Here is a 23,449-nt window from a genome sequence, read left to right as displayed (position 1 = left end):
CTGGAAACACGGCAGCCAGCACGGAGCGGCGGGCGCGACCGCAGGCCCCAGCAGTGCCCGCCGCGCACGCGGAGCAAAGGGCAGAGAGCCTCGGAGCACATGCTAACCGCAGGGGTTCCCTGTGTTTCAACAGAAAAATCACTTACGCCCTCTCTGCAGAGGCTAAATCTTGTTCATATCCCAAGAGGCCTCATCCACCAGGGCGGCCTCGGGCCCGGGGTCCCCAGGGCGGCCCTCGCGGGGTGGGCGTCAGGACGGACACGGGCCGCCGCCGGCAGAGCACAGGACTGGGCGGGGCCTGCGCGGGCCGCAGCGGGACGGGGCGGCGGAGCACTCGGCGGCCGCGGGCACGAGGGCCCCAGAGCGCGGGGCCCCGGGGTGGAGGCGCCTCCGCAGCAAGCCGGCGGGACCCAGACGCGGCCGCTCGCGCCCCCCACGGCACCCACGGGGGACCCCGACTCGTCGCTCCCCAAGGCGGCGTCTGCGCCGCGGGCTGCGTCCTCGTCGCTGGAACGAAGCCGCCGCAGAGCCGCCGAGCCCCCCGCGGCTGCCCTCGCTCTCGACCCCTGCCGGCACCAGAGCCGCGCTCCCAGCAGGCAGGGGCTCCGCGACGCCGGCACACGGGCCCCAGGCACCCGCGGTGAGCGGAGCCTGCGCCGACCGAGGGACACCGCGGCCCGCAGGACGAGGGGCGGAGGGAACGTCCAGGGGCCCGCGTGGGGTCGGGCTGCCGGGCACGGGGGGGGGGGGCACCTGCGGCGACCAGCGCGGACCGGGACAGACGCGCGCGCACCGGGTCTGGGCGAGCGGCCGCGTGTCCTCCGGAGAACTCCGCGCTCCCGGGAGGTGGCGGTCGCGTTCCCGAGGGCGGGGCGGGAGGACGGGCCGGGCACGCCCCGGGCGCTGGGAGAGGCCGGGCAGCTCGGGGACACCGCGGGGGCCCGGGGCGGCCGACGGGGCCTCTCAGGGATCCGTGTCCGGCCTCGGCCCCAGGTCTGCGGCGACCGGTCAGGCCCTGGGCAGGCGCACGCGGGGGCGGGGGCGGGGCCCTTCCGGCGGCTCAGGCTGGCCCCGGCCCCCCGCAGGCGGCCCGGCGTGGTCGGCGCTGGGCACACGGCCTCCAGCCCCGGGGGAGGCTCCAGCGGCGGCGCAGCCAAGGGGACAAGCACCGCCCTCGGCCGGGTGGGGCGCAGGGAGCCGCGGGGCGGGGCGGGGCGGGGCGGGGCGGGGCGGGCTGCACGGCGGGGCCTCACCCCTGCATCCCCGAGGCCGAGGCCAGGGCTTCCCCCGACGGGCCCGGCTCCGGCCCCACTCCCGGGGCTTCAGGCGCAGGCGCGGGCCTCGCAGGGCGCTCGGGGTCCTGAGGGCGCTGATCCCGGCGACGCGCCCGCCCTCGCCCTCGCCCCAGGCCCAGGCCCGTGTTTGGCGGCGAGGACACGGGCCGCCCGACAGGGACGCGGAACACGACGCAGCAGCCACGGCCCGACCCACGGGGAGCCGCGGCCGCCGAGGAGCGTCGAGGTACGGGCGGCTTCGTCCCAGCTGCAGGCGGCGGCGGCCGACACCGCCACACGGGCACGCGGGGCCACGCGGGGGCAGGACGTGCCGGAGCCGCGCCGCCGTCCCCGTCCCCGGGGGGCCCCGAGGGCCGCTGCGCCGGGGAGGGCTCCCGCGGCGGCCACGGGCGGGCACAGGGGGCGTCCGGGAGGCCGGCCGGAGGCAGACGGGGCCGCGGGACGGGTGCGCCACGGGCTCGGGGCCCAGGTGCCTCCGCCCGCACAGCTCGAGGCGGAGGCCGCGTGCTCCCCCTGCCCGCCCCGCGGCGAGGCCCCGAGCTGCTCCGCCGCCCGGCCGGAAGCCAGGGCTCCACGGGGCCTCCGCGCCTCCCCTGCTGCTGCCCCGGAGCCGGAGCCGGAACCGAGCCGAGGAGACCTCGCGGTTGCTGCCGTCGGGACAGCCTCAAGGGGAAACCGGCCTCACCCGGCCCAGGGCGGCAGGAAGCGCCAAGACTTCCGGGCGGGCCGCCGTCATGCTCAGCCAGTGAGAAGCCGCCGCCATCACCTGCAGCCAATGAGAAGCCACCACCATCACCTGCAGCCAATGAGAGGCCTCCGCCACGCTCAGCCAATGAGAAGCCGCCGCCACACGCAGCCAGTGAGAAGCCACCACCATCACCTGCAGCCAGTGAGAAGCCGCCACCGCCCTCCAATGGGCTTTCCTTCCATACAGCCCCGCCCACCCCCTTCCATATAAAAGCGTTTCCCGCCCGCCGCTTCCAGGCTGCAGCGCCTCTGCTGCTCCTGGGGAAACCCGTTTTGCTGGTAAAATAACCGTTTTATCTTGCAAGGTCAACACTTTCCGGCCTGCGAATCCTCCAGCCCTGCCTGGGAAGCGGAGAACCCAGCTCGAAGACTATCTTTCCTCTCACGGATCTATGTGGCGCCCTCGCCCGAGGAGGCCGTTAACCCCGTGACCCGCCCTAAGTCACTAAAATCCATTTTCGTGGGCTCCGGGGCCCCGGAAGCGACCAGTAAGGAATTCTGTTCTTCAAAAACCGTTTCTTGTTTGCTCAGAAGCCAGTTTTCATCAGATGTTGATTTGGGCTTTGCAGACTGTAACCCACGCCCAGGGTTTCCTGACAAAACACCATGTTCTAGAGGACGCGAGTCCCAAGGAGTGGACCCGCCCCCCCGCCCCCGGCCGGACACCCAGGCGGCCTCGCGCTATCGAACTGTGCCGCGTGTCAGGTTGTACTTGAGAAAAGTGCAAGACATTTTTGAATATTTTCTGCGGAGTTTCATGAATATGCTTTTGCGACGACTTAATGTGAATCTTTTGTAACCTGCCAGTAATCTTAATGTGTGGTCATACTATATTATCAGGCTTGTAAAATGTATGGACTATAAAAAAAAAATTCTGAAAAGATGCAAAACTAATGCTATATTCATGCATTAATTACTGAAAAGTTGCACTGGCTCATCATTCCATTGTTGAATGGAAGCATCGTTCAAATTTATGAAATGACTATTCACGACTCAGAGTATTTTCTGGCAAGAAAAACAATTATTCATTCAACAAATATTAGTGTTAGAGGTGTTAGGGTGCATCACTGAAATTCTGCCCTGTTGAGACTTCTGTCCTAGAGCAGAGATGGGAATGCAGAAGGAACAGCTGGCTTATTAATGTAACAACTGAGGAAGCAGACGACTTTTATCTTGGATACAGATAAAGTATAAGGTGCACTTGGAAGATGCTGAAAAGAATTTCAACAATAAATACAATTTTACCAACACAAATTCAAATTGTTATGTAAGCTTTTTTATATGGAAAATCAGCATCATGTTTTAATAGGCTTATTTATATTTATATATGTAAACATGCAAATTCTTAATATTTAATAGGTTTATTTATTGTATACTTTTATTGATGAAAACATCTACACATACACAGAATAGAGCAGTGGACTTCATACATGTCACCCAGCTTTGGCAATCATTAGCATTTTGCCATACTTGTTTCACTGATCTTCAGTTTTCTTTTTGCTGGAGTAATTTCAAAGAAAACCCTAAACACGTCATTTCACCTGGAAAACCATCAGTCGCATCTCAAATAAAAAAGGCATTTTCCGGGGCTCCTGGGTGATTGTCTGACTCTTGGTTTCAGCTCAGGTCATGGTCTCAGGGTCTTGGGATTGAGGTCAGATTCTGCCCTCAGCAGGGAGTCTGCTTGTCCTTCTCCATGCCCTTCCCCATGCTCTCTCTTGCTCGCTCGCTCGCTCTGGCTGTCACTCAAATAAAATCTTTTAAAAGAAAAAACATTTTCTTACTTGTGGCATTTTCACACCTATGAAAATTCATCATGATTTCTTTTTTTTTTTAAGATTTATTTATTTATTTATGATAGACGGGGGGGGGGGGGGGGGAGAGGCAGAGACACAGGAGGAGGGAGAAACAGGCTCCATGCCAGGAGCCCGACACGGGACTCAATCCCAGGACTCCAGGATCGCGCCCTGGACCAAAGGCAGGTGCTAAACCGCTGAGCCACCCAGGGATCCCCTCACCATGATTTCTTAACGTCAGTTTGTGCTTATTTCAAATTTAAACTTGCCATTTCTGAAAAAGAAAATGTTCTTCCACAGTTGGTTTTTTTTTTTTGTTTTTTTGTTTTTGTTTTTTGTTTTTAGTTTATTTATTCATGAGAGACACACAGAGAGAGGCAGAGACCCAGGCAGAGGGAGAGGCAGGCTTCCTGTGGGGAACCTGATGTGGGACTCGATCCCAGGACCCCGGGATATGTGCTGAGCCAAAGGCAGATGCTCAACTACTAAGCCACCCAGGGGTCCCTTGACGGTTGGTTTTATTCCCATCAGGACTCAAACGTGGTGCACACGCTGTATTTTGTTTCTGTGCCTCCTAGACCTCTCTCCCCGCCCACCCTCTCCGAGTGGAGACAGGATCTGTGCTGTCACTGCCACAAGTGACTGAGCGGTGTACCAATCCCCCAGAATTCCCCAGTTGGGACCTGGTGTCTGTGGACTGCTGTTTCACTAGACCTTCTACCTGCAGAGTAGAAGTTAGCTCTAAATGTTTGACTAGATGCAGGATCCTTTTTGTTCAAGAATATTTTAAAAACCAAATATATATATATTTTAAATGAATGACACTTGTGATGGTTGATTTTGTGCCAACTTGGCTAGGCCTATTTAGTCAAACATTGTTCTAGATTTCTCTGTGAAGGTATGTTCTAGATGTGATTAACATTTAAATCATTAGACTTTGAGTAAAGCAGAGGAGGCTCTCCAGTGTGATGAGCCTCATGCAGTTGGTTGAAGGTCTTAGTAGAGATGAGACTGACCTCTCTGAGAAAGGGGATTCTGATGGCAGACGACCTTGACCTTCGGACTCAAGCTGCAGCATGACGTCTCCTGGGTCTCCAGCCTGCGGGAGAGAGGCACGATCCACATATACAGATAGTGATGAAGGATAAAGATAGAGACGCTGTAGATCGAGAGAGATGACATGGGTAGCGCACATAAATCCTATTGGTTCTGCTTCTTGGGAGAACCCTGACAAGACAGTACTTCTTAAGGGAGAATATTTCAGGAAACACAGCTCCCCAAAATATAAAAAGGGCAACATGAAATGTCAAATTAACAAAAAGTAATGCTGAAAATATTGAAGTTATGCTTGCCTCCAGTTTTCTCTCTTCTGTGTTCAAACTGAACTTTGATGAATTTCAGAGGTGAGCTGTTGCTCTTGGATGGAAAAGAGTAGATTGTGGCCGGCTACAGCCACGTTTTCCTAGTTAGTTTACACGTCATTTAATATTAATTATGTTCTGGCACATTAAAAACAAACACATTTATTCCTGATAGGGCCCCCACTCAACCTACACTTTTATGTATTTTTTAATGTGTAGCCCATTTCTTTTTTGTAAAATTGGCACTTATACCTATTTTGGGATGCTGCATAAAGTCTGGCCCAAAATAGCAATAAATGTCAATGGTCATTATCACCAGCATCACCACCGTTTGCTTTGCTCCACATGGAGCTCCTCGCATGGCAGAGAATGCGTTTGCTTCCAGGGTGAGTTTATGAAATGACATTTTAAAAATGGGACTCATTTCCCAGGCCTCACTTAACAGTACTCCCAGCTGATATGGCCTGTCTCCCCCAAAAGCCGACCCTTTGCTTCCTCCAGAGGTCCCAGCTCCTCCCGCATTATTCACGGCCCTCTGGGCTGTGTGCAGTGGAGCAGAACAGCTCAAATGAGGTTCGTGCATTAGGGAGAAAGCTGCAGGGCAGTGAAGAAGCCTGCCCATCCCTGCCCCTTCCCAACCCACAGGGGGCCTTCTTTTAACACACCCGAAGTCACCATCCAGTGCCTGTCACAACACATGGTCACGCCAGCACCTGCCTGGCAGCTGCATGACCTTGGGGAAACCTCTTAACCTCTTCAAGTTCCATTTATTAGTCTGTAAAAGAGGACACTGTGATTTCGGGGCTCTGTGAGCATCGGCATGCGTGAGTGTGAATGAAAGCTCAATAAAGGCAATAAATAGACAAACAGACGGATGGATGGACAGATGGCTGGCTGGCTGGAGTGTGTCTCTTACAGATCCCAACACAGTTCCATATACCTGGTCCTCGCCACATCCTTGTGATGTGAGCAGGGAAAGTAAAGTCCCCTTGACAATGAGGCAACCGATGCAAGACCCTGGCAGGATGGAAGTGGGTGTCGGTTTTCATAGTAAAGTGCAGTTTATCCTGGTTACCTCTCACCACAGTGCGAAGTTGAGGACAGGTGTCTTGTGTCAGGTCACTATTTCCTGCGCGAATAATGTATGGACAATTTCTAAAGAAAAAAATTTGTATCTCACTATGTCAACCTAAATTATCTTTATCATATACCTTAAATATAGGTTAGTGTAAACTCCAAGCAAATGCATAAACTGACTATCAATAGAGCCCTATGCCGGTGCCTCCGGCTGCTACCAGCACCCCGGGCAGGGCTCCAGGGGGGACTCGCCCCGCCGCGGCCCCCCACCCCTTGCTCAGTCCAGGCCAGGCCCCAGGCTCAAGTTGCTACTTTCCGTATTTCCTGTGGAAGCGGAGCGGCCAGGGAGACCAGCTGGGGCCGGGACGCAGCAGCCATCCCAGGGGGCTTCTCCCCACGCGGGGCCATCGCAAGGCCAAGGTGCTGAGCTTCGGCTCCCCAGGGGCGGCGAGCAGACGGACCGGGGCAGCCCAGCACCCAGGCGCCCGGCGCATCGGGGCCGAGCCTTGGCTCCCTCCCGCCGTCTGCTCACCGCCCTCCCCGCTGCTGGGACGGCGGCCCGGTGTGTGCCCGGGGCAGGGGCGCCTGCAGGCAGCAGCGGGGACAGGGCCGGGAGGCTGCGGGGCAGTGGGCCTGGCCCAGGCGCCACCGCCCCCCGCCCCCGCCCCGGCCCCCCGCAGGCTCCCCGGGACGCACCGGCCTCATTCCCCCTCGGTCTCCCGCTTCCGCAGCGCCTGCCACGTGCCGGGCCCCGTGCTGGCCTCAGGGGGGAAGGCTGGGAACCGCTCAGAACCCGGGCTGGCCGGGCTGCGGCGGCCGGAGGCTGGAGGATGGAGGCTGGAGGCTGGAGGCCGGAGGCCGGAGGCTGGAGCCTACCCTCGAGGGCCCCGACGCCGCTGCAGGGGCAGCAGGCCGCGCTGCACGCCCACGAGTCACCCCCACCTGGTCCGGGCCCTGGGCGCCGCCGCACATGGGCACAACACGTTTTGTAAAAAACCAGACATGCAGGTCAGTCGAGGTCTTCCTGTTGCAACGATGACCTTGCCTGAGCCTCCAGGTCCACCACGGGGTCAGCTCCGGGGTGCAGAGGTCGCGGGTAGGGCCAAGGGGTCGGCCTGGGGCTGCTCCCCCCAACCCCCCCCCCCCACAGCGGGGGCAGCCCCGGTGAGCAGATACCCCTAAAGCCACCCCACCCCGAGCACAGGCCAGCTGCCAGGCCTCCAAGGGGTGCCGGGATGGGGGCTGGCAAGCTCGTGGCCCTGTGAGCAGCGCAGGGTGGGGCTGTGCCACAGGAGTGCCAGGTGCCCCCACAGGTGCCCCTGACATCCCCTGTGGCCCCCTATCATTCAGGGGTCCCCGACATCCCCTGCCGACCCCCATCATTCAGGTGCCCCCGACATCCCCTGCCGCCCCCCATCACTCAGGTGCCCCCGACATCCCCTGCAGCCTCACCCCCCCATCATTCAGGTGCCCCCGACATCCCCTGCCGCCCCCCATCATTCAGGTGCCCCCGACATCCCCTGCAGCCTCACCCCCCCATCATTCAGGTGCCCCCGACATCCCCTGCAGCCTCACCCCCCCATCATTCAGGTGCCCCCGACATGCCCTGCAGCCTCACCCCCTCATCATTCAGGTGCCCCCGACATCCCCTGCAGCCTCACCCCCTCCATCATTCAGGAGCCCCTGACATCCCCAGAGGCCCGCTCCGCAGTGGGGGTTCCATCCCAGCACGGGGATGTCGGGGTCACAGCAGGGCCCAGCAGTGTGACTGCATTGCAGGTCTGGGCCTGAAGGACGTGGGTCAAATGAGGCCGCCGACGTGCAGCTGTGTCCTCGGAGGCTCGCTCCCTCCCGCGGCGGCTGCCTGAGGGGACGAGGAGGCACAAGCGGCCGAAGCATCGGGGCCCAACGAGCGCCGCGGCTGCCCGAGCCAACCCGCGACGTGGTGGCCTCCGCGTCACCCGACAGCATGACGCACGTTCAAGCTGGAAATGTGTAGGGTGTTTAACTGGCTAGCTTAATGCACGTGCTTCTAGAATACTTGGTACCTCTAAATATCGTTTAATACACAAAAATCTTGTCGGACTTAGACGTTTAGATTTAGATGTGATCTAAACACAAGTAACTTTCTTGTATGTTGAATTCAGGGTTCTTGTATGATACAATTTTGTTGCTGAATATACTAAAATAAGTGAGGCTCAGCTTCAGGGTCAGTAGGAAATCATCAGCTCCCAGTAGGGGGGTTGGTTATATGTTTATACCAGTATTTCCTTCTTCCCACCCTTTGTGCTCTGCTATGTTTTATTCTGATACATAAATTAGGAAATTGTTTTATTTTTGATCTGTTGAGTGGGGGGTTGTTGGAACATTTAAAAAGACTTGAATGATAGGCTGCTACGTAATGTTAGAACAGACCCAATGTAAAGAGTTCAACTTTGAATCTGGTTTTGTTTCTCACTTAAGTATTATATAGAAACAGACATTTGGAGAAATTAGCTGACCAGGTTTGGGATTCCGCCCCCCCCCCCATTCTCTCCACTGGGGTATAGAAATCAGTATATTGTTTTAGAATTCCCCTTTGCCACATGTATATAGTAATAAGGTTTCTTTTGTTTGTGGACATCTGAGTATTACAGAGAAATTTACATTTCAGTTCTCTCTCCTGAAAGATTCTTTAGAAGAGGACAGGTAAATATAGTTATATGGCCATTTAAAGGTCTCTATGACATCTTATTTATATCATATTCTTCGTATATTCTTTTTTTTTTCTTGAGACAAATTTCTAACTATGATCAAATTCTCACAAATAATGAAAATGTAAGACCTGAAGAGGATCAAATTTTACTCTTCTCTCTAATAATAATAGGGAGCTCTTGTTTTGATGTTAATATTTAACTGAAAGCGATGGCCGTATTACCATGTATAACTTTCAAGGAAACTTCCAAAAACAAATTTTCTTTTTTTTAAGATTTTATTTATTCATTAGAGACCAGGAGAGAGGCAGAGACACAGGCAGAGGGAGAAGCAGGCTCCTCACAGGGAGCCTGATGTGGGACTCGATCCCAGGACCTGGTCACACCCTGAGCTGAAGGCAGACCCTCAACCTCCTGAGCCACCCAGGTATTCCTGAAACAAATTTTCTTTTAAAAATTACCTATATTAGGATTTAAGACATGAGATCCATATACTAATGCATTATGCATGCTATTTGTGAGATTGCCAAATACACTAATGAAACTCTAATTTATCTAAAATCATTTTTAAATAAAAATCTCTATTGGCAGAGCCCTTTTACATAAACCAGGGATTATAGAACAAGTACTTCCAGAACATAGTGTGCTGCAGAACGTTGATTTTGGTGGGACATTTCGGGATGCGTTACTAGTAAATGAAAGTAAGAATTTCAACAGTGACCCAAAAGATGTATCTAGATCCAGGGATGTGTTATAAGGAAGAAGAGTAATAGTTTAGATTATGGAATCAGGCTGAGTTGGAGCCACACATCTGCTGTATGACTTTGGAAATCACTGAGATTAAGTTTCCTTTCTTGTAAATGAGTTTATAATATCTAATTTCTCATCCATACAGAACTGTGAAGATAACATGAGAGAGCTTTGCTATGTAAATGTTAGATGTATTATGGCACCTATTCTTTGGGTAGACTTGTAAATAGGAGAATGGTCATTATTGAACTCAAAATAATTATTATTTAAGATGTAGTGATTGCAAACTCTAACTCAGTTTGAGATTTCTGTATCTGCCGTGCAATTTATGGAGGCTATGATGTGGGAAATAAAAATCCAAAATAGACAGCAGTAGAATAATTCCAACCTAGATATTTAGCTCTATTTGAGCTGAATTGTTTAGGCATCTAACTGGTATTTATTATTAATATAAAAAGTTTGTATTGAGACCTACAAATTATGTCAAAATGGACAGATTTTCACCACAGTATTGTTTATAACATCAAGAAGTTAAATGTAATCTAAATGTCCAAGAATAAGGCATTGTTTAATTATGTAATAGAATATGTTGAAACTATTAAAGCAATGATTTGGGACACCTGTGTGGCTTAGTAGTTAAGCATCTGCCTTTGGCTCAGGTCGTGGCCCTGGGGTCCTGGGATCGAGTCCTGCGTCGGCCTCCCTGCATGGAACCTGCTTCTCCCTCTGCCTGTGTCTCTGCCTCTCATTCTCTCTATGTCTCTCATGAATAAATAAAATATTTTTTAAAAAAGTTTAAGTGTGAAAATATTTGCCACAAATCACACATTTGCAAAAGCAAGATTATGAATACCTGCAATCATAATGTGCTCAAGCAAAAGTTATTCAAAATAACCATGTAAAAAGTTCAACTGCAACATTCCCATAGCTGATCTACTATACTAACCCACACAAAACAAAGTGGGATGGATTCCTCCCCACCTCTAGACAATAGCTATACCACCTCAAGGAAACTAGTATTCTCATGTCCCAAAGACCTACCTGAAGTCCCAACTCAACTCCATCTTATATGAGTGGTCTTGATGGGTTACTTCGGCTCTTAGGTTTGTCAATATGACCCTTAATATAACACACTTCTTGAATTTCTGTACATGCAGCTCCCTTTCCTTGGAATATCTTTCCCCATTCTGGTCCCCATCCTCTACATCTTGCCAACTCCTCATTCTTCAAGATAACTCAAAAGTCCTCTCCTTTTAAATGGGGCACCCTTTCTCTGTATTCTCCAGATTCCTAAACACAGCTCCATCATGGCCCTTTGCATATTATACTTTCATCACTTGTCTTCCCCTTAGTCTGTAAGAACCTAAAGGGCCAGGACTGCATCTTTCACCTCTACAGATCGGCACTTTCTACTCTCAATACACGTCCATTCAATCAACAAGTGAAATGTTGCCAAATTGTGCAACTGTGCCAAGTTCTAAACCACTACGAACTCATGCTACCTTCTTTAAGTCACAGTTTCCAGGATTGTTGTGGTATGTTACTAAGTGCTTCCATCTATAAAGCATAATTCAGCTTAACTCTTTTATTTTGGGGGATCTTTCTTACAAAGAAGAGATCAGCAAGATAAATCTCAGACGAGACAAAATGGCAGAGATGGGTCTTGAATTGTTTCAATTCCAAATCCAAGGTCTTTCCATACTCTGCTCCCTTAACACACTGCTGACAAGAACAGTTTCAAATCTTTTCACTGTTTTTAATTCATCCACCCCTACCGTCCCTTTGAGCAGATGATCTAGCCTCCTAATTACCAAAAGGATCATGAACTATTCCACTTCACCTCTACATAGTCATAAATATCCTTTTATCGCTTCATATTTTAGAAACTATATATATTTTACCATTAAAAAACGAGAAAATGAAAACGAGGGGAAAAAAACACTATCATCTGAAATACTACCAGAACATAACCACTGTTAATATTTGGTGTATATACTCCTGCTGTTCTATCTATGTGGCTGAATATAGACACATTAAATTTTTTTTACCCTGAGATCATAGTATGTAAACTTTAAAATATTTTTTTTTCTTGGGCAGCCCGGATGGCTCAGCGGTTTAGCGCTGCCTTCAGCCCGGGGCGTGATCCTGGAGACCTGGGATCGAGTCCCACGTCGGGCTCCCTGCATGGGGCCTGCTTCTCCCTCTGCCTGTGTCTCTGCCTCTCGTTCTCTCTGTGTCTCTCATGAATGAATAAATACATAAAATCTACAAAAAAAATAAAATATTTTTTCTTAATGAAGAGCTTTCTGTCATTTAATATAAAATCATATCATTGCTTCATTTTTTAAAATATTTTTTATTTAATATTTAACCACTGAGCCACCTAGGCTGCCCTGACTTAAACTTTTAAAGTCTGATGTCTTGGTTATTATAAATTTCAATTTACACTTAATATGTTCTTTTAACAAGTTTTCACTTAAAAAGCCTAATCCTTAATGTCTAATTTATTATTTTTTTAAGTAGGCTCCACGCCCAACATGGGTCTTGAACTCATGACCCTGAGATCAAGACCTGAGCTGAGATCAAGAGTCACAGATACTTAATTGACTGAGCCACCCAGGCACCCCTCGTACTTTTTTGCCTCAACATGCTTATTACATCTTTATGTTTTAGTTTAAGTTGAAATAATTTCAAATTTACAGAAAAGTTTAAAAATAGTAGATATGCTACCTGCATTGAGATTCCTCAGTTGCTAACAGTTTAGCACATTTACCTTATTATTCTTTGTGTATATATAACTTATTTCTGAATCCTTTAAGAGTAGGTTACTGGCATGATGACCAGTTTGTCCTAAGATCCCTAAAAACGCAGACCCTCTCCTAAATAGCTATAGCAAACCCATCAAAATTAAGACCTTAATATTGTTAAAGTACTGACATCTAGTCCACAGATTCCATGCAAATTCCCCAGTTCCCTAATAAACTCCTTTAATATTTAAAGAAATAAGCAAGAAACTTCTCTTTCCTTTTCCTCTTTGGTCCAGAATCTGATCTGAGATCACACATTTAGTTAGCCTGTGTTCTTTTATCCTCCTTCTTTCTTTTTGTAATTTTAAAAAGTTTTTGAATTATGGTTTATTTTTGTTTATTCTTTAAGATTTTTTTTGTTCATGAGAGGCAGAAAGGCAAGCTCCCTGCAGGGAACCCAATGGGGGACTGGATCCCAGGACCCCGGGATCCCAGGATCAAGCCCTGAGCCAAAGGCAGCTCAACCACTGAGCCACCCAGGCGTCCCTAATTAGATCTTATTTAAATTCAGTTTGCCAGCATATCGTGTAACACCCAGTGCTCATCTCATCACATGTCCTCCTCAGTGCCCTTCACCCAGTCACCCCATCCCCCACCCACCTTACCCCCTCTCCATACTCAGCACTTCCCCAGTCTGTCCTTCTCCTTCATGACAGAACAGAGGGTTGGATCATCAGAGCCACAAAATCAAAGATATTACCCAGAACTAAGCTTTAGTAATGATAATAGGTGAAACATGAGGAAATCAGGATTGCTGATGATGCTTCCCAGGCCCCTCTTGTGACAGTAATATCCAGCTCACGTTTAACCCCAGGTCTGAGTTGTGCACGTGATCCATTGCTCAACACAAAAGGATGAGCTGTTTCAATTGCAGAAGCTCTATACTTGTGTAATTACACACCTTATGTGATATTTTTCAAACAACTATGCTGCATAAATTCATAAATTTCAGATTTCTTTACCATAACCAATTCCAGACAGGCCAGGAACATCCTGTTATCAGCATTCCATAGAAAAGTGAATTCGTGGATTTGCTGGGAGATGTCATTGGGAGGATCACAAGGGGATTTGAGCAAGTCCCCCCCACACACACCGCGTTCCCTAGTAGAGAGGGGAAAATGGGCTGCAGGCCAGCTGCTGACCCTTTTCTTGTCAGTGACCTTGATGTTTTGGTAGAATATAGACCATTACTCTACAAAATGTTGTTCACACCACAGAAGTGATGCTGTTCGTTTGCTCCATATGTCTTCTCAGGTGGTAAACAACGCCGATTCGTCCTGTTACTAGAAATATTTGTGTCACTTAGTTAAAATGGTGTCTGCCAGGTTTCCCCAGGTTTCTCCACCGGAGCGAATTAATGAATGTCTTAAGGAAGAGCCTTAGAGATGATGGGTCACCTTGTTTATCACACATGCAGCACCCAGTGGTGATTGTGTGAACCCTATCAGTCCTGTCTTATTTACCAATGGTGATTTTCTGATTCTTTCTGCATCTACTAGCTGTTGGTTTGTTTTGTTGGTTTGTTCATCTGTCTATTTCACTCATTGAAGACTATATGCCAGGAGCTATGTTGGATCCTGGAAAACCTATAAATAATGCTGCAATAAACATTCTTATGCAAAATTTTTAAGAAAACTTTCCCACTGTGAGACCAATGTTTAGAAGATGCACATGCTGATTCTTAGATAAGCAGCAGGGGCACAAAATAGGAACTCAATAAACATTGTTGATGGAGTCAGTGATTTAGGTTATGTCCAAAGTAGGAGTTATTACACGAGGAGATAAGAACTACAAGTGTTTCCCTAACTTAATCAGTATGTTTTATCATAACCAAGAAATGACTATCTAAGGGTATTTACACTGGTTTAGAAACAACTGAGCCTATGACTATGTTCTATTACACAGCAAGGGGGGGACTAAAGTTGCAGATGGGATGAAGCTTGCTGATTAGCAGACCTTCAAAAACAGAGACTATCTAGGATTATCCATGTGGCTGTAGTGGAATCACGAAGGTCCCCACACAGGGAAGCAGGAGAGTCAGAACCAGAGTGGTGACATCAAGAGAAAGACTGGACCTACCATCGCTGGCTATGAAGATATACTATGGGGCCACAAACCAAGGAATACAGGCTGGAAAATCTGAAAAAGGTAAGAAAATGGCTTCATCCATAGAGCTTCCTTGATATGAGCTCAGTGAGGCCTAGTCAGACTTCTGACCTCTAGAACTGTAATATCTGTGTTGTTACACAGCAATAGGAAACCCAGACAGTCGCTGTGGACCTGCCATGTGCCAGGCCTGGGACCAGATGCCCAGGGAACATTCCTGCAGCATGTGGTTTGTACGGTGTACCAGTCATCAGGGTCCAACTGGGGAAACAAGCCACTCTAAGAGTTTAGACACACAGAATCTAATGCAGGTCACTGGCTATAGAGGTGATAGAAGAAGCTGATAGAACAACACAGCGGCCAGCCCTTTCTTTCCCGTAAAGCATTTGTCAAATATAATTTTTGGAAGGTGACTAAATCAAGGACTTAGGAAATGGATACATTATAAGTACAAAAAGTTTAAAATAAGCACCTCTTTCTGTGAGAAGACAAGTTATTTTTCACAACATAGAAATTAAGATGAATAACTTGCTTATATTTAACAATAAAATGTAAAAAGTTCATGCAACTCAATCACAATTATACTATTACATTTACTGAAGAGTATTTAAGTCAATAATGACCTACTTATTTATTTCATGATATTTAAACCGAGGCACATTAATAACCACAAATCCATAGCTATCCATTAAACAGCCTTCCATACAGACAGGAGCCTTCCCCAGATGGAGCTGCAGGGTTGATATCAGGTAGTAAGACAGCAGGACATGAGCTTGTTGACTTCATCCTTATGCATACGCCCCAAAGCCCACACATCATTTTTTGAGAACTGTAGAAAACCTTATTTATACTTCTCTCCATAACGTCCAACTACTTGAACATTATAACATAGGGAGTCCGTAGGCTATTCACCCAGACGTGCCTGTGGCTACGCATTAGAATCAGTCTCTCTGAGTTACCAATGAACAGAACATTTAAGTTTCTGATTAGGTCTGTGATTCTCTACAGAAAAACGTTGGTTTGAATTTCCATTAACTTTGCATCCCAGCAAACCAACGTATTTGCTATTGTCTTCTGGGCAAAATGCCTGGGCTTTGTAACATTGAAAACAAACTCCTACTGAAAAGGGAAAATAAATATCAATTGTTGGTGTTCTCTTTTGGATTCTTACCTTTCTGTAGCTGCTTTTTTTTTTTTTTTTTTTTTTTTAGATTTATTTATTTAAGAGCGAGAGAAAGAGAATGACCAGGGGATTGGCAGAGAGAGAATCTCAAGCCAGACTCCCTGAGGAGGACTGAGCTGAGGAGGGGCTCCATCCCACAACCCCTAGACCATGACCTGAGCAGAAACCAAGAGTTGGAAGGATGAACCACCTCGGTGCTCCTTACTTTTCTGTAGCTTTAAATGCGTGCATTTTTTGTTTTGTTTTTTACCTTTTTTAAAATTTAAATTCAACTTGCCAACATACAGTATAACCCCCAGTGCTCATCCTGTCAAGTGTCCTCCTCAGTGCCTGACACCCAGTCACCCCATCCTCCCTGCCCGCCTCCCCTTCCTCAACCCTTTGTTGGTCTCCCAGGGTTTGTCTCCCTCTCTAATTTTTCCCACTCAGTTCCCCTCCTTTCCCTTTCATTATTTGTTATCTTACCCGTATGAGTGAAACCACATGATGATTGTCCTTCTCCGATTGACTTACTTCACTCAGCATCATCCAGTTCCATCCAGTTCCATCCACGTTGAAGCAAATGGTGGGTATTTGTTGTTTCTAATGGCTGAGGAATATTCCATTCTATACATAAACAACATCTTCTTTATCCATCATCTATTGATGAACACCGAGGCTCCTTCCACAGTTTGGCTATTGTGGACATTGCTGCTATAAACATCGGGGTGCAGGTGTCCCGGCGTTTCACTGCATCTGTATCTTTGGGGTAAATCCCCAGCAGTGCAATTGCTGGGTCGTAGGGCAGGTCTATTTTTAACTCTTTGAGGAACCTCCACACAGTTTTCCAGAGTGGCTGCACCAGTTCCCACCAACAGTGTAAGAGGGTTCCCCTTTCTCCACATCCTCTCCAACATGTGTTGTTTCCTGTCTTGTTAATTTTCTCCTTTCTCACTGGTGGGAGGTGGTATCTCATTGTGGTCTTGATTTGTATTTCCCTGATGGCTAGTGATGCGGAGCATTTCCTCATGTGTGTGTTGGCCACGTCTAAGTCTTCTTCCTCTGTGAGATTTCTGTTCATGTCTTTTGCCCATTTCATGATTGGATTGTTTGTTTCTTTGCTGTTGAGTTTAATAAGTTCTTTATAGATCTTGGAAACTAGCCCTTTATCTGATATGTCATTTGCAAATATCTTCTCCCATTCTGTAGGTTGTCTTTGAGTTTTGTTGACTGTTTCTTCTGCTGTGCAGAAGCTTTTTATCTTGATGAAGTCCCAATAATTCATTTTTGCTTTTGTTTCCCTTGCCTTCATAGATGTATTTTGCTAGAAGTTGCTGTGGCCAAGTTCAAGTTCTGTTGTAGTCCTAAGGGGGAAAAGCATCGCAAAACAGGCCTCCCTCAAAAAACTGGGAAAAAAACGAATACATAAGCTAACCTTGCACCTAATGGAATTGGAGACAGAACAGCAAATAAAGTCTAATCCAAGCAGAAGAAGAGGGATAACAAAGCTTAGAGCAGGACTCAATGAAATGGAGACCAGAAGAACTGTAGGAAAGATCAACAAAACCAGGAGCTGGTTCATTGAAAGAATTAATAAGATACCCCCTAGCCAGCCTTATTAAAAAGAAAAAAGACTCAACTTAGTAAAATTATGATCAAAAGAGGCAAGATCACAACCAATACCAAGGAAATACAAACGATCTTTAAAAACATATTATGAGCAACTCTATGCCAACAAATTAGGCAATCTAGAAGAAATGGACGCATTTCTGGAAACCCACAACTTACCAAAACTGGAACAGGAAGAAATAGAAAACCTGAAAAGGTAAATAACCAGCAAGGAAATTAAAGCAGTCATCAAAAACCTCCCAAGACACAGAAGTCCAGGGCCAGATGGCTTCCCAAGGGAAGTCTATCAAATGTTTAAAGAAGAAACAATACCTATTCTACTAAAGCTGTTTCAAAGGATAGACAGGGACAGAATGCTTCCTAACTCGTTTTATGAGGCCAGCATTACCTTGACCCCAAAACCAAAGACCAAGTCCCCGCCAAAAGGAAGTTATTTCAAAGATGAAAAATATAGAAGATAATGAAATTATCTTACTTGCAGGTACTTATCACCAAGCTCCCCAGCACCATCAAATCCTAGCATTTTGCTATACGCTGTTATTTTGAAGAGAAAGCATGGTTTCAGCGGATGCCCATGTACCTCTCCCTAGTTCTAATCTTTCTCCCTCTCCAGATAAACATAATCTTGAATCTGGTAGTATTTTCATGTACATTGTTATATTAATATCATACATATCTGTAAACAATATGTAGTGTTTATGCTTTCAAAATTTAAATGACATCATAGTGTGCAAATACCTTTGTAGTTTTTTTCTCAGCCTTTTGAGATTTACCTATGATGTTACATGTAGCCATAATTTATACATTTTAAATGCTATATAATGTTCCATTGTCTGTGTATGCCACAATTAATTCATCCTTGTGTTGATGGACTATTAGGTGACTTTCATTATTATTACAAATAATACTGCAGTGAATGTTTCTTACACATCTCCATAGGCTTCTGTATGAAAGTTTCTAGAAACCAGATCCTTGCTGCATCACCTTGGAGGTCCTTAGAAATGTACCAGCCGGGCAGCCTGGGTGACTCAGCGGTTGAGTGCCTGCCTTCAGCCCAGGGTGTGATCCTGGAGACCCAGGATGGAGTCCCACGTTGGGCTCCCCGCATGGAGCCTGCTTCTCCCTCTGCCTGTGTCTCTGCCTCTCTCTCTCTCTGTCTCTTATGAATAAATAAATAAAATCTTAAAAAAAAAAAAAAAAAACACCAATGTGCCAGCCCCAGGTTCCACTCCAGACCTGCTGAATTAACCCTTTAGTAAGGTCTTTATGTAAGGTGTTCATAAGCGTATTGAAGTTTGAGCAGTTGGTACATTGAAGTCATCTGGGAAGTTTAAAAAAAAAAAAAGCAAAAACAACTTTATGCCTGGGCCATACTCCCAGAGATTGATTTAATTGCTCTAGGGTGTGCCCAGGTCTCCAGGGGTTTTTAAAAGCTCCTTAGGTGATTTGAATATGTAGCCAATATTTCAAATGACTGCTTGGACCAAAACAACTGAGACTGCATTTTGTGTGTGCTTGGCTCTTGCTGGGATGCCACTGCAGAAAGGAGAGTTTTACCCATATGGCCAGGTGGTACTAAAATGAACTTCTAATTCAGTAAATTATGAAAACACTTGAGCACATGCTTCATCCTATTTTAAGTACAATTAGTTTTTAGTTGACAGAGATTGATTTACTTAACACATACTTGTAAGGCCCTTGTAAGGATCAGATAAGCCCTAAAAAGCACTTTATTATTAATATTTGTTGGAAAATTTGCTTTTCACTTAAAACCTTGGCATGTTGAGTGGGATAGTGCCATTTACCAGAAAGTCAGAAGGAGGAGGAGGAGGAATGCACCGCAGGCTGGTGAAGGCCCTGCTTTCTGCTCTGGGAGGCCCTGACTCTCCCTCATGCAGGCACTGGTGGGGCTGCGCAAAGTTACTGCTTTCCGAAGGACGAGAACTTGGGACTTTGTCATTTAGTGATGTGAGCTTTTCTGCCCAGCAGTATACCATTGTAGTCAAAACTGGGAAAACTCCTGGGGAGTCTGGGGCTAATTCTTCCTCTCTCCCATCACTCTGCATTTTTGTGACGCGGTTGTACAACAGAGCGCTTGAATAACAACTGGATTTCAAAGTATACGTACGTGACCTGAAGGAACTTTCTCAGGGACAAGAAATTCTTTTTTTCCATTGCTTAATGTTCAATCACACAAGCAGACATACATACATTTTCACTAATATTCAGAACTTTTATAAAGGGGAAATATTCCTTAAATATAAGGAATCTCCATTTCCCCAATCTCACTTTTTCCTTCCTTGAGGTAACTGGTATTATTAACATAATGCTATCCTTCCAAACCCTTTTCTATTTATTTCTAAATACGTTGTTTTACGTTTTATGGAGAAGAGTTTCTATGCCTTCTACTTGCAGTGTTTATCCACAGTGCTTCTTATTTAACCTTATACAGTAATGCCGGCCAAGATGGACAGAAATCCAGATTTTTATGTTAAGCCCCTTGACCTTGGTCTCTTGGAAATTCTATTTTTTTTCTAAAACGCATTGTCTATATCTGCAAGACAAATTCGGTGCTAGCTAGGCTGCTGGTTTGTGGTCTCTGATTTAAGAAGGTTTTGAATTCTATAATAGAATTGAAAATTTTGGCAGTGGCTAACCAGTGAAGGTATTTAAGCAAAATTATGGCAAGATCTTATTTGGAAATATGCCCCCTTTTCACATTCTTGGCTTTTGTTCTTTGGCCCATGAGCCCATAAATTCCAAAGTGGCAGCCACCTGCAATACGGTGGTTAGGAGGGAGCAAATCTCCCCTGAAATCCAGCACAGGCTCCAGTTTTCCTGGTGGTGACTTTGCAAAGTCCTTGAGCCCAGAGATGAAATCCTCCTTTGCTCGCCAGCTGCCAAGCGGTAGAACGGTGGTCACAGCAGAGAACTATGAAGCTGCTCATTCCCTTGCCGGCTCGTCCTCCAAGAGGGACTGGGCAGGAGGGTGAGGAGGCTGCCAGGAGCAAACCCAGCCGGAGAGGAGGGCCGGGGAGCCAAGTTCACTGATCCTCCTGCAAAGGATGAAGGAGGGACAGAGGACAACAGACTCGCAACGTGAATCACCTCCCCAGGCTGCTGGCAATGACAGCCTCTGGCCCGAGAGAAAGGGAGCTTGGAAGCAAGAGGCCCAGGCAGGGGGCCCGGGGTTGAGCGGCCCCTCCGGCCAGGCCGTGACCCCGGGTCCTGAATCGAGTCCCCATCGGGCTCCCCACGGGGACCCTGCTGCTCCCCCTGCCTGCATCTCTGTCTCTCTCTCGTAAATAAAATCTTAAAAAAAAAAAAAAAAAAAAAAACCAGGAAGAGTACATTGGTCTCTGATTTTGCAAGAGGTCCTGAACCGCCAGTAAGACTGTCCTGCCTTTTAGCACGTTGCCAAGTACTTGGCAGCCAAACTACTTTCGGCAACAGCATCACTGTCTCTTGTGGGTTGTCCCCGTGGCACTTCCAGAAAGCAGTGCTTGAGGCTCTGGGGTGCTTTGGAAATGACAGTTCTAGGAATGCACCTCGGCCACTCAGAAGCCTCAGTCCAGGAGGAGCGTGGTTCTGGAAAAAGCACCTTTGGTTTTCCAACGTGGTTTGGTTTTCCTAACGTGGCTGTGAGAACTTAGGGAGGACTTGGGTGTTTTGTAATCAGGCGTAGGCTGAGTTATTTCCAGAGCAGGTAGGCGTCGGGTCTCGGTGGAAAAGGCTCCCTCCACGTAGCAAGTTCTCACCCCCGGGAGGGTGGCGTCCCCACAGCATGCATCCCCTTGCAGAGTGTGGGCAAGACCTGACAGCTCTTGCTCCCATTCGTGCTACTGCCACTTTATACCCTCTCATGGAGGTTTCCATATCCTCTGCCATTAAAGAAGCTTAATATCCTGGGTGTCTGGGAATCCTCCCACTCTCCTCTCCATCCTGCGGGGACGCGGCTCGGGCAGGAGCATAGCTGGGGAGCCACGGCGGGAGTGTGCGTGGAACACTTGGACGTGGAACGCGAGACTCGCTTTTACCAACGTCCCCTGGAACCTAAGCCACAGTAAGCCGGCCAACATGTGGGTGCATGTGTGGGTAAAGTAATGGAAAAGACAGTATGGGAAAGGGAAATTGTGTTTTCCATTTCCCCATTGTGGCTGGTTTTCCCACATTTATTTTTATGGATCATGTGTCTACTGTAGTGTTACATCACCCTTGCCTTACTGAGAAGGCTGAGAGCCCCTCAGCTGGCAGTGACCTTTCACTCCTGTGATGGTAACAAAAGATAGGATGAGGATGAAGCAAAAAGGCAACATCCCACGTCATCTTCAATTTCTTTCATCAATGTTTTATTGTTTTAAGAGTACAGGTCTCTCTTCTCTTTAAGTGTATTCCTAGGTACTTTATCATTTTTGGAGCAATTTTAAATAGGATTATTTGCCTGACTTTCTAATTATTTTCTTAGTATGTATTTCTGGAAGGGGAATTGCTAGAAGAAAGGGTGTGAAACATTAAAAGGTTCTTGATACACATTTATTGCTAGAACACTTTTACTGATTTTGACTTCTAAGAGCAACATTCTCCTAAGAAAGAATGCCTGACTTACCATACTTTGAAGTTAACTACTGTCAGTTAAAAAACAAACAAACAAACAAAAACCTGCTGATTTAAAGGAGAAAAAAGATTTCAAATAGTATTTCTTTGATTAATATTGAGGATGACTATCACTACAATGCTAATTCAATAACCTTGCCAAAACACGGAAGTATAAAGATTAAATGACTATATTTAGGAAATTTAAAACCTGATAATATTATCATGGTATGATCTTATGGTATCATAATATATCATGATAATGTCTCATGATATAATATTACATGAATCTACATATATGACAAAATTACATAGAAGTACACACACACAGAGAAACAGAAGTGAGTGTGTATAAAACAGGTGAAATTTTACACTTGTGATGAGTACTGGGTATTGTATGGAAGTGTTGAATCACTATATTGTACACCTGAGACTAATATTACACTGTATTTTAATTAATGGGCATTTGAATAAAAACTTTAAAATCCAGGTAGGTTTGTTTGTTTATTTATTTATTTATTTATTTATTTATTTATTTATTTATTTATTTATATTTTTATTTAAAGATTTTATTTATTTTTGGAGACAGAGAGAAAGAGAGAGAGAGAGTATGTGACCTGCGGGGGGGGGGGGGGGGTTGTGCAGGGCAGAAGGAGAGGGAGTAGTAGGTTCTCCACTGAGCAGGGAACTGGATCCCAGAGCCTGAGGATCATGACCTGAGCTGAAGGCACCTGCTTAGCCAGTTGAGACACCCAGGTGCTCCTTCCTTCTAGTATTTTTATTTATTTTTATTTTTTATTTTTATTTTTTTTAATAAAATAATTTTTATTGGTGTTCAATTTACCAACATACAGAATAACACCCAGTGCTCATCCCGTCAAGTGTCCCCCTCAGTGCCCGTCACCCTCTCACCCCCACCCCCCGCCCTCCTCCCCTTCCACCTTCTAGTATTTTTAAAAGGGAAAAAACCTCACGTGAAATCCGAGTAAGATGAGTATCCCTGGGTGGTGCAGCGTTTTGGCGCCTGCCTTTGGCCCAGGGCGCGATCCTGGAGATCCGGGATCGAGTCCCACGTCGGGCTCCCAGTGCATGGAGCCTGCTTCTCCCTCTGCCTGTGTCTCTGCCTCTCTCTCTCTCTGTGTGTGTGACTATCATAAATAAATAAAAATTAAAAAAAATTAAAAAAAAAAAAAGAAATCCGAGTAAGATCTGTGATTGTTAATTTCTGAATTTTGCTATTATACTATAGTTGCATGAATTGTTGCCATTTGAGGAAACTGCTTGATGGGTACATGGGGCCTCTCTGAACTGTTTAATGAATGTTGATGATCAGTATCTTCTGTTTTATTTCTATAAACATTATTCTTTTGGAGTGTCTGAACCAGCCTGGCTCTTGAACTGCTTTCTTCCAAAGTTCTCTGCTTAGATCAGAG

The 23,449-nt window shown here is 47.1% G+C and overlaps 1 long non-coding RNA gene across 1 annotated transcript in view; it reads left to right on the top strand.

Moving 5' to 3' along the window:
* The window catches only part of LOC144302758 (uncharacterized), a 217,537-nt gene that overhangs the window by 5,437 nt on the left and 188,651 nt on the right, over positions 1–23,449 (top strand). The window contains exons 3-4 of the long non-coding RNA XR_013369819.1: positions 14,551–14,674; positions 17,109–21,486. This is a non-coding gene — a long non-coding RNA (uncharacterized LOC144302758). The remainder of the gene's footprint in view (positions 1–14,550; positions 14,675–17,108; positions 21,487–23,449) is intronic.

The sequence above is a fragment of the Canis aureus genome, chromosome 31, assembly GCF_053574225.1.
Source record: "Canis aureus isolate CA01 chromosome 31, VMU_Caureus_v.1.0, whole genome shotgun sequence".
In the NCBI taxonomy this organism is placed as follows: Eukaryota; Metazoa; Chordata; class Mammalia; order Carnivora; family Canidae; genus Canis; species Canis aureus.
Note: the sequence above shows the minus strand (reverse complement) of the source record. Positions and strands in the feature narration are given on the sequence as shown.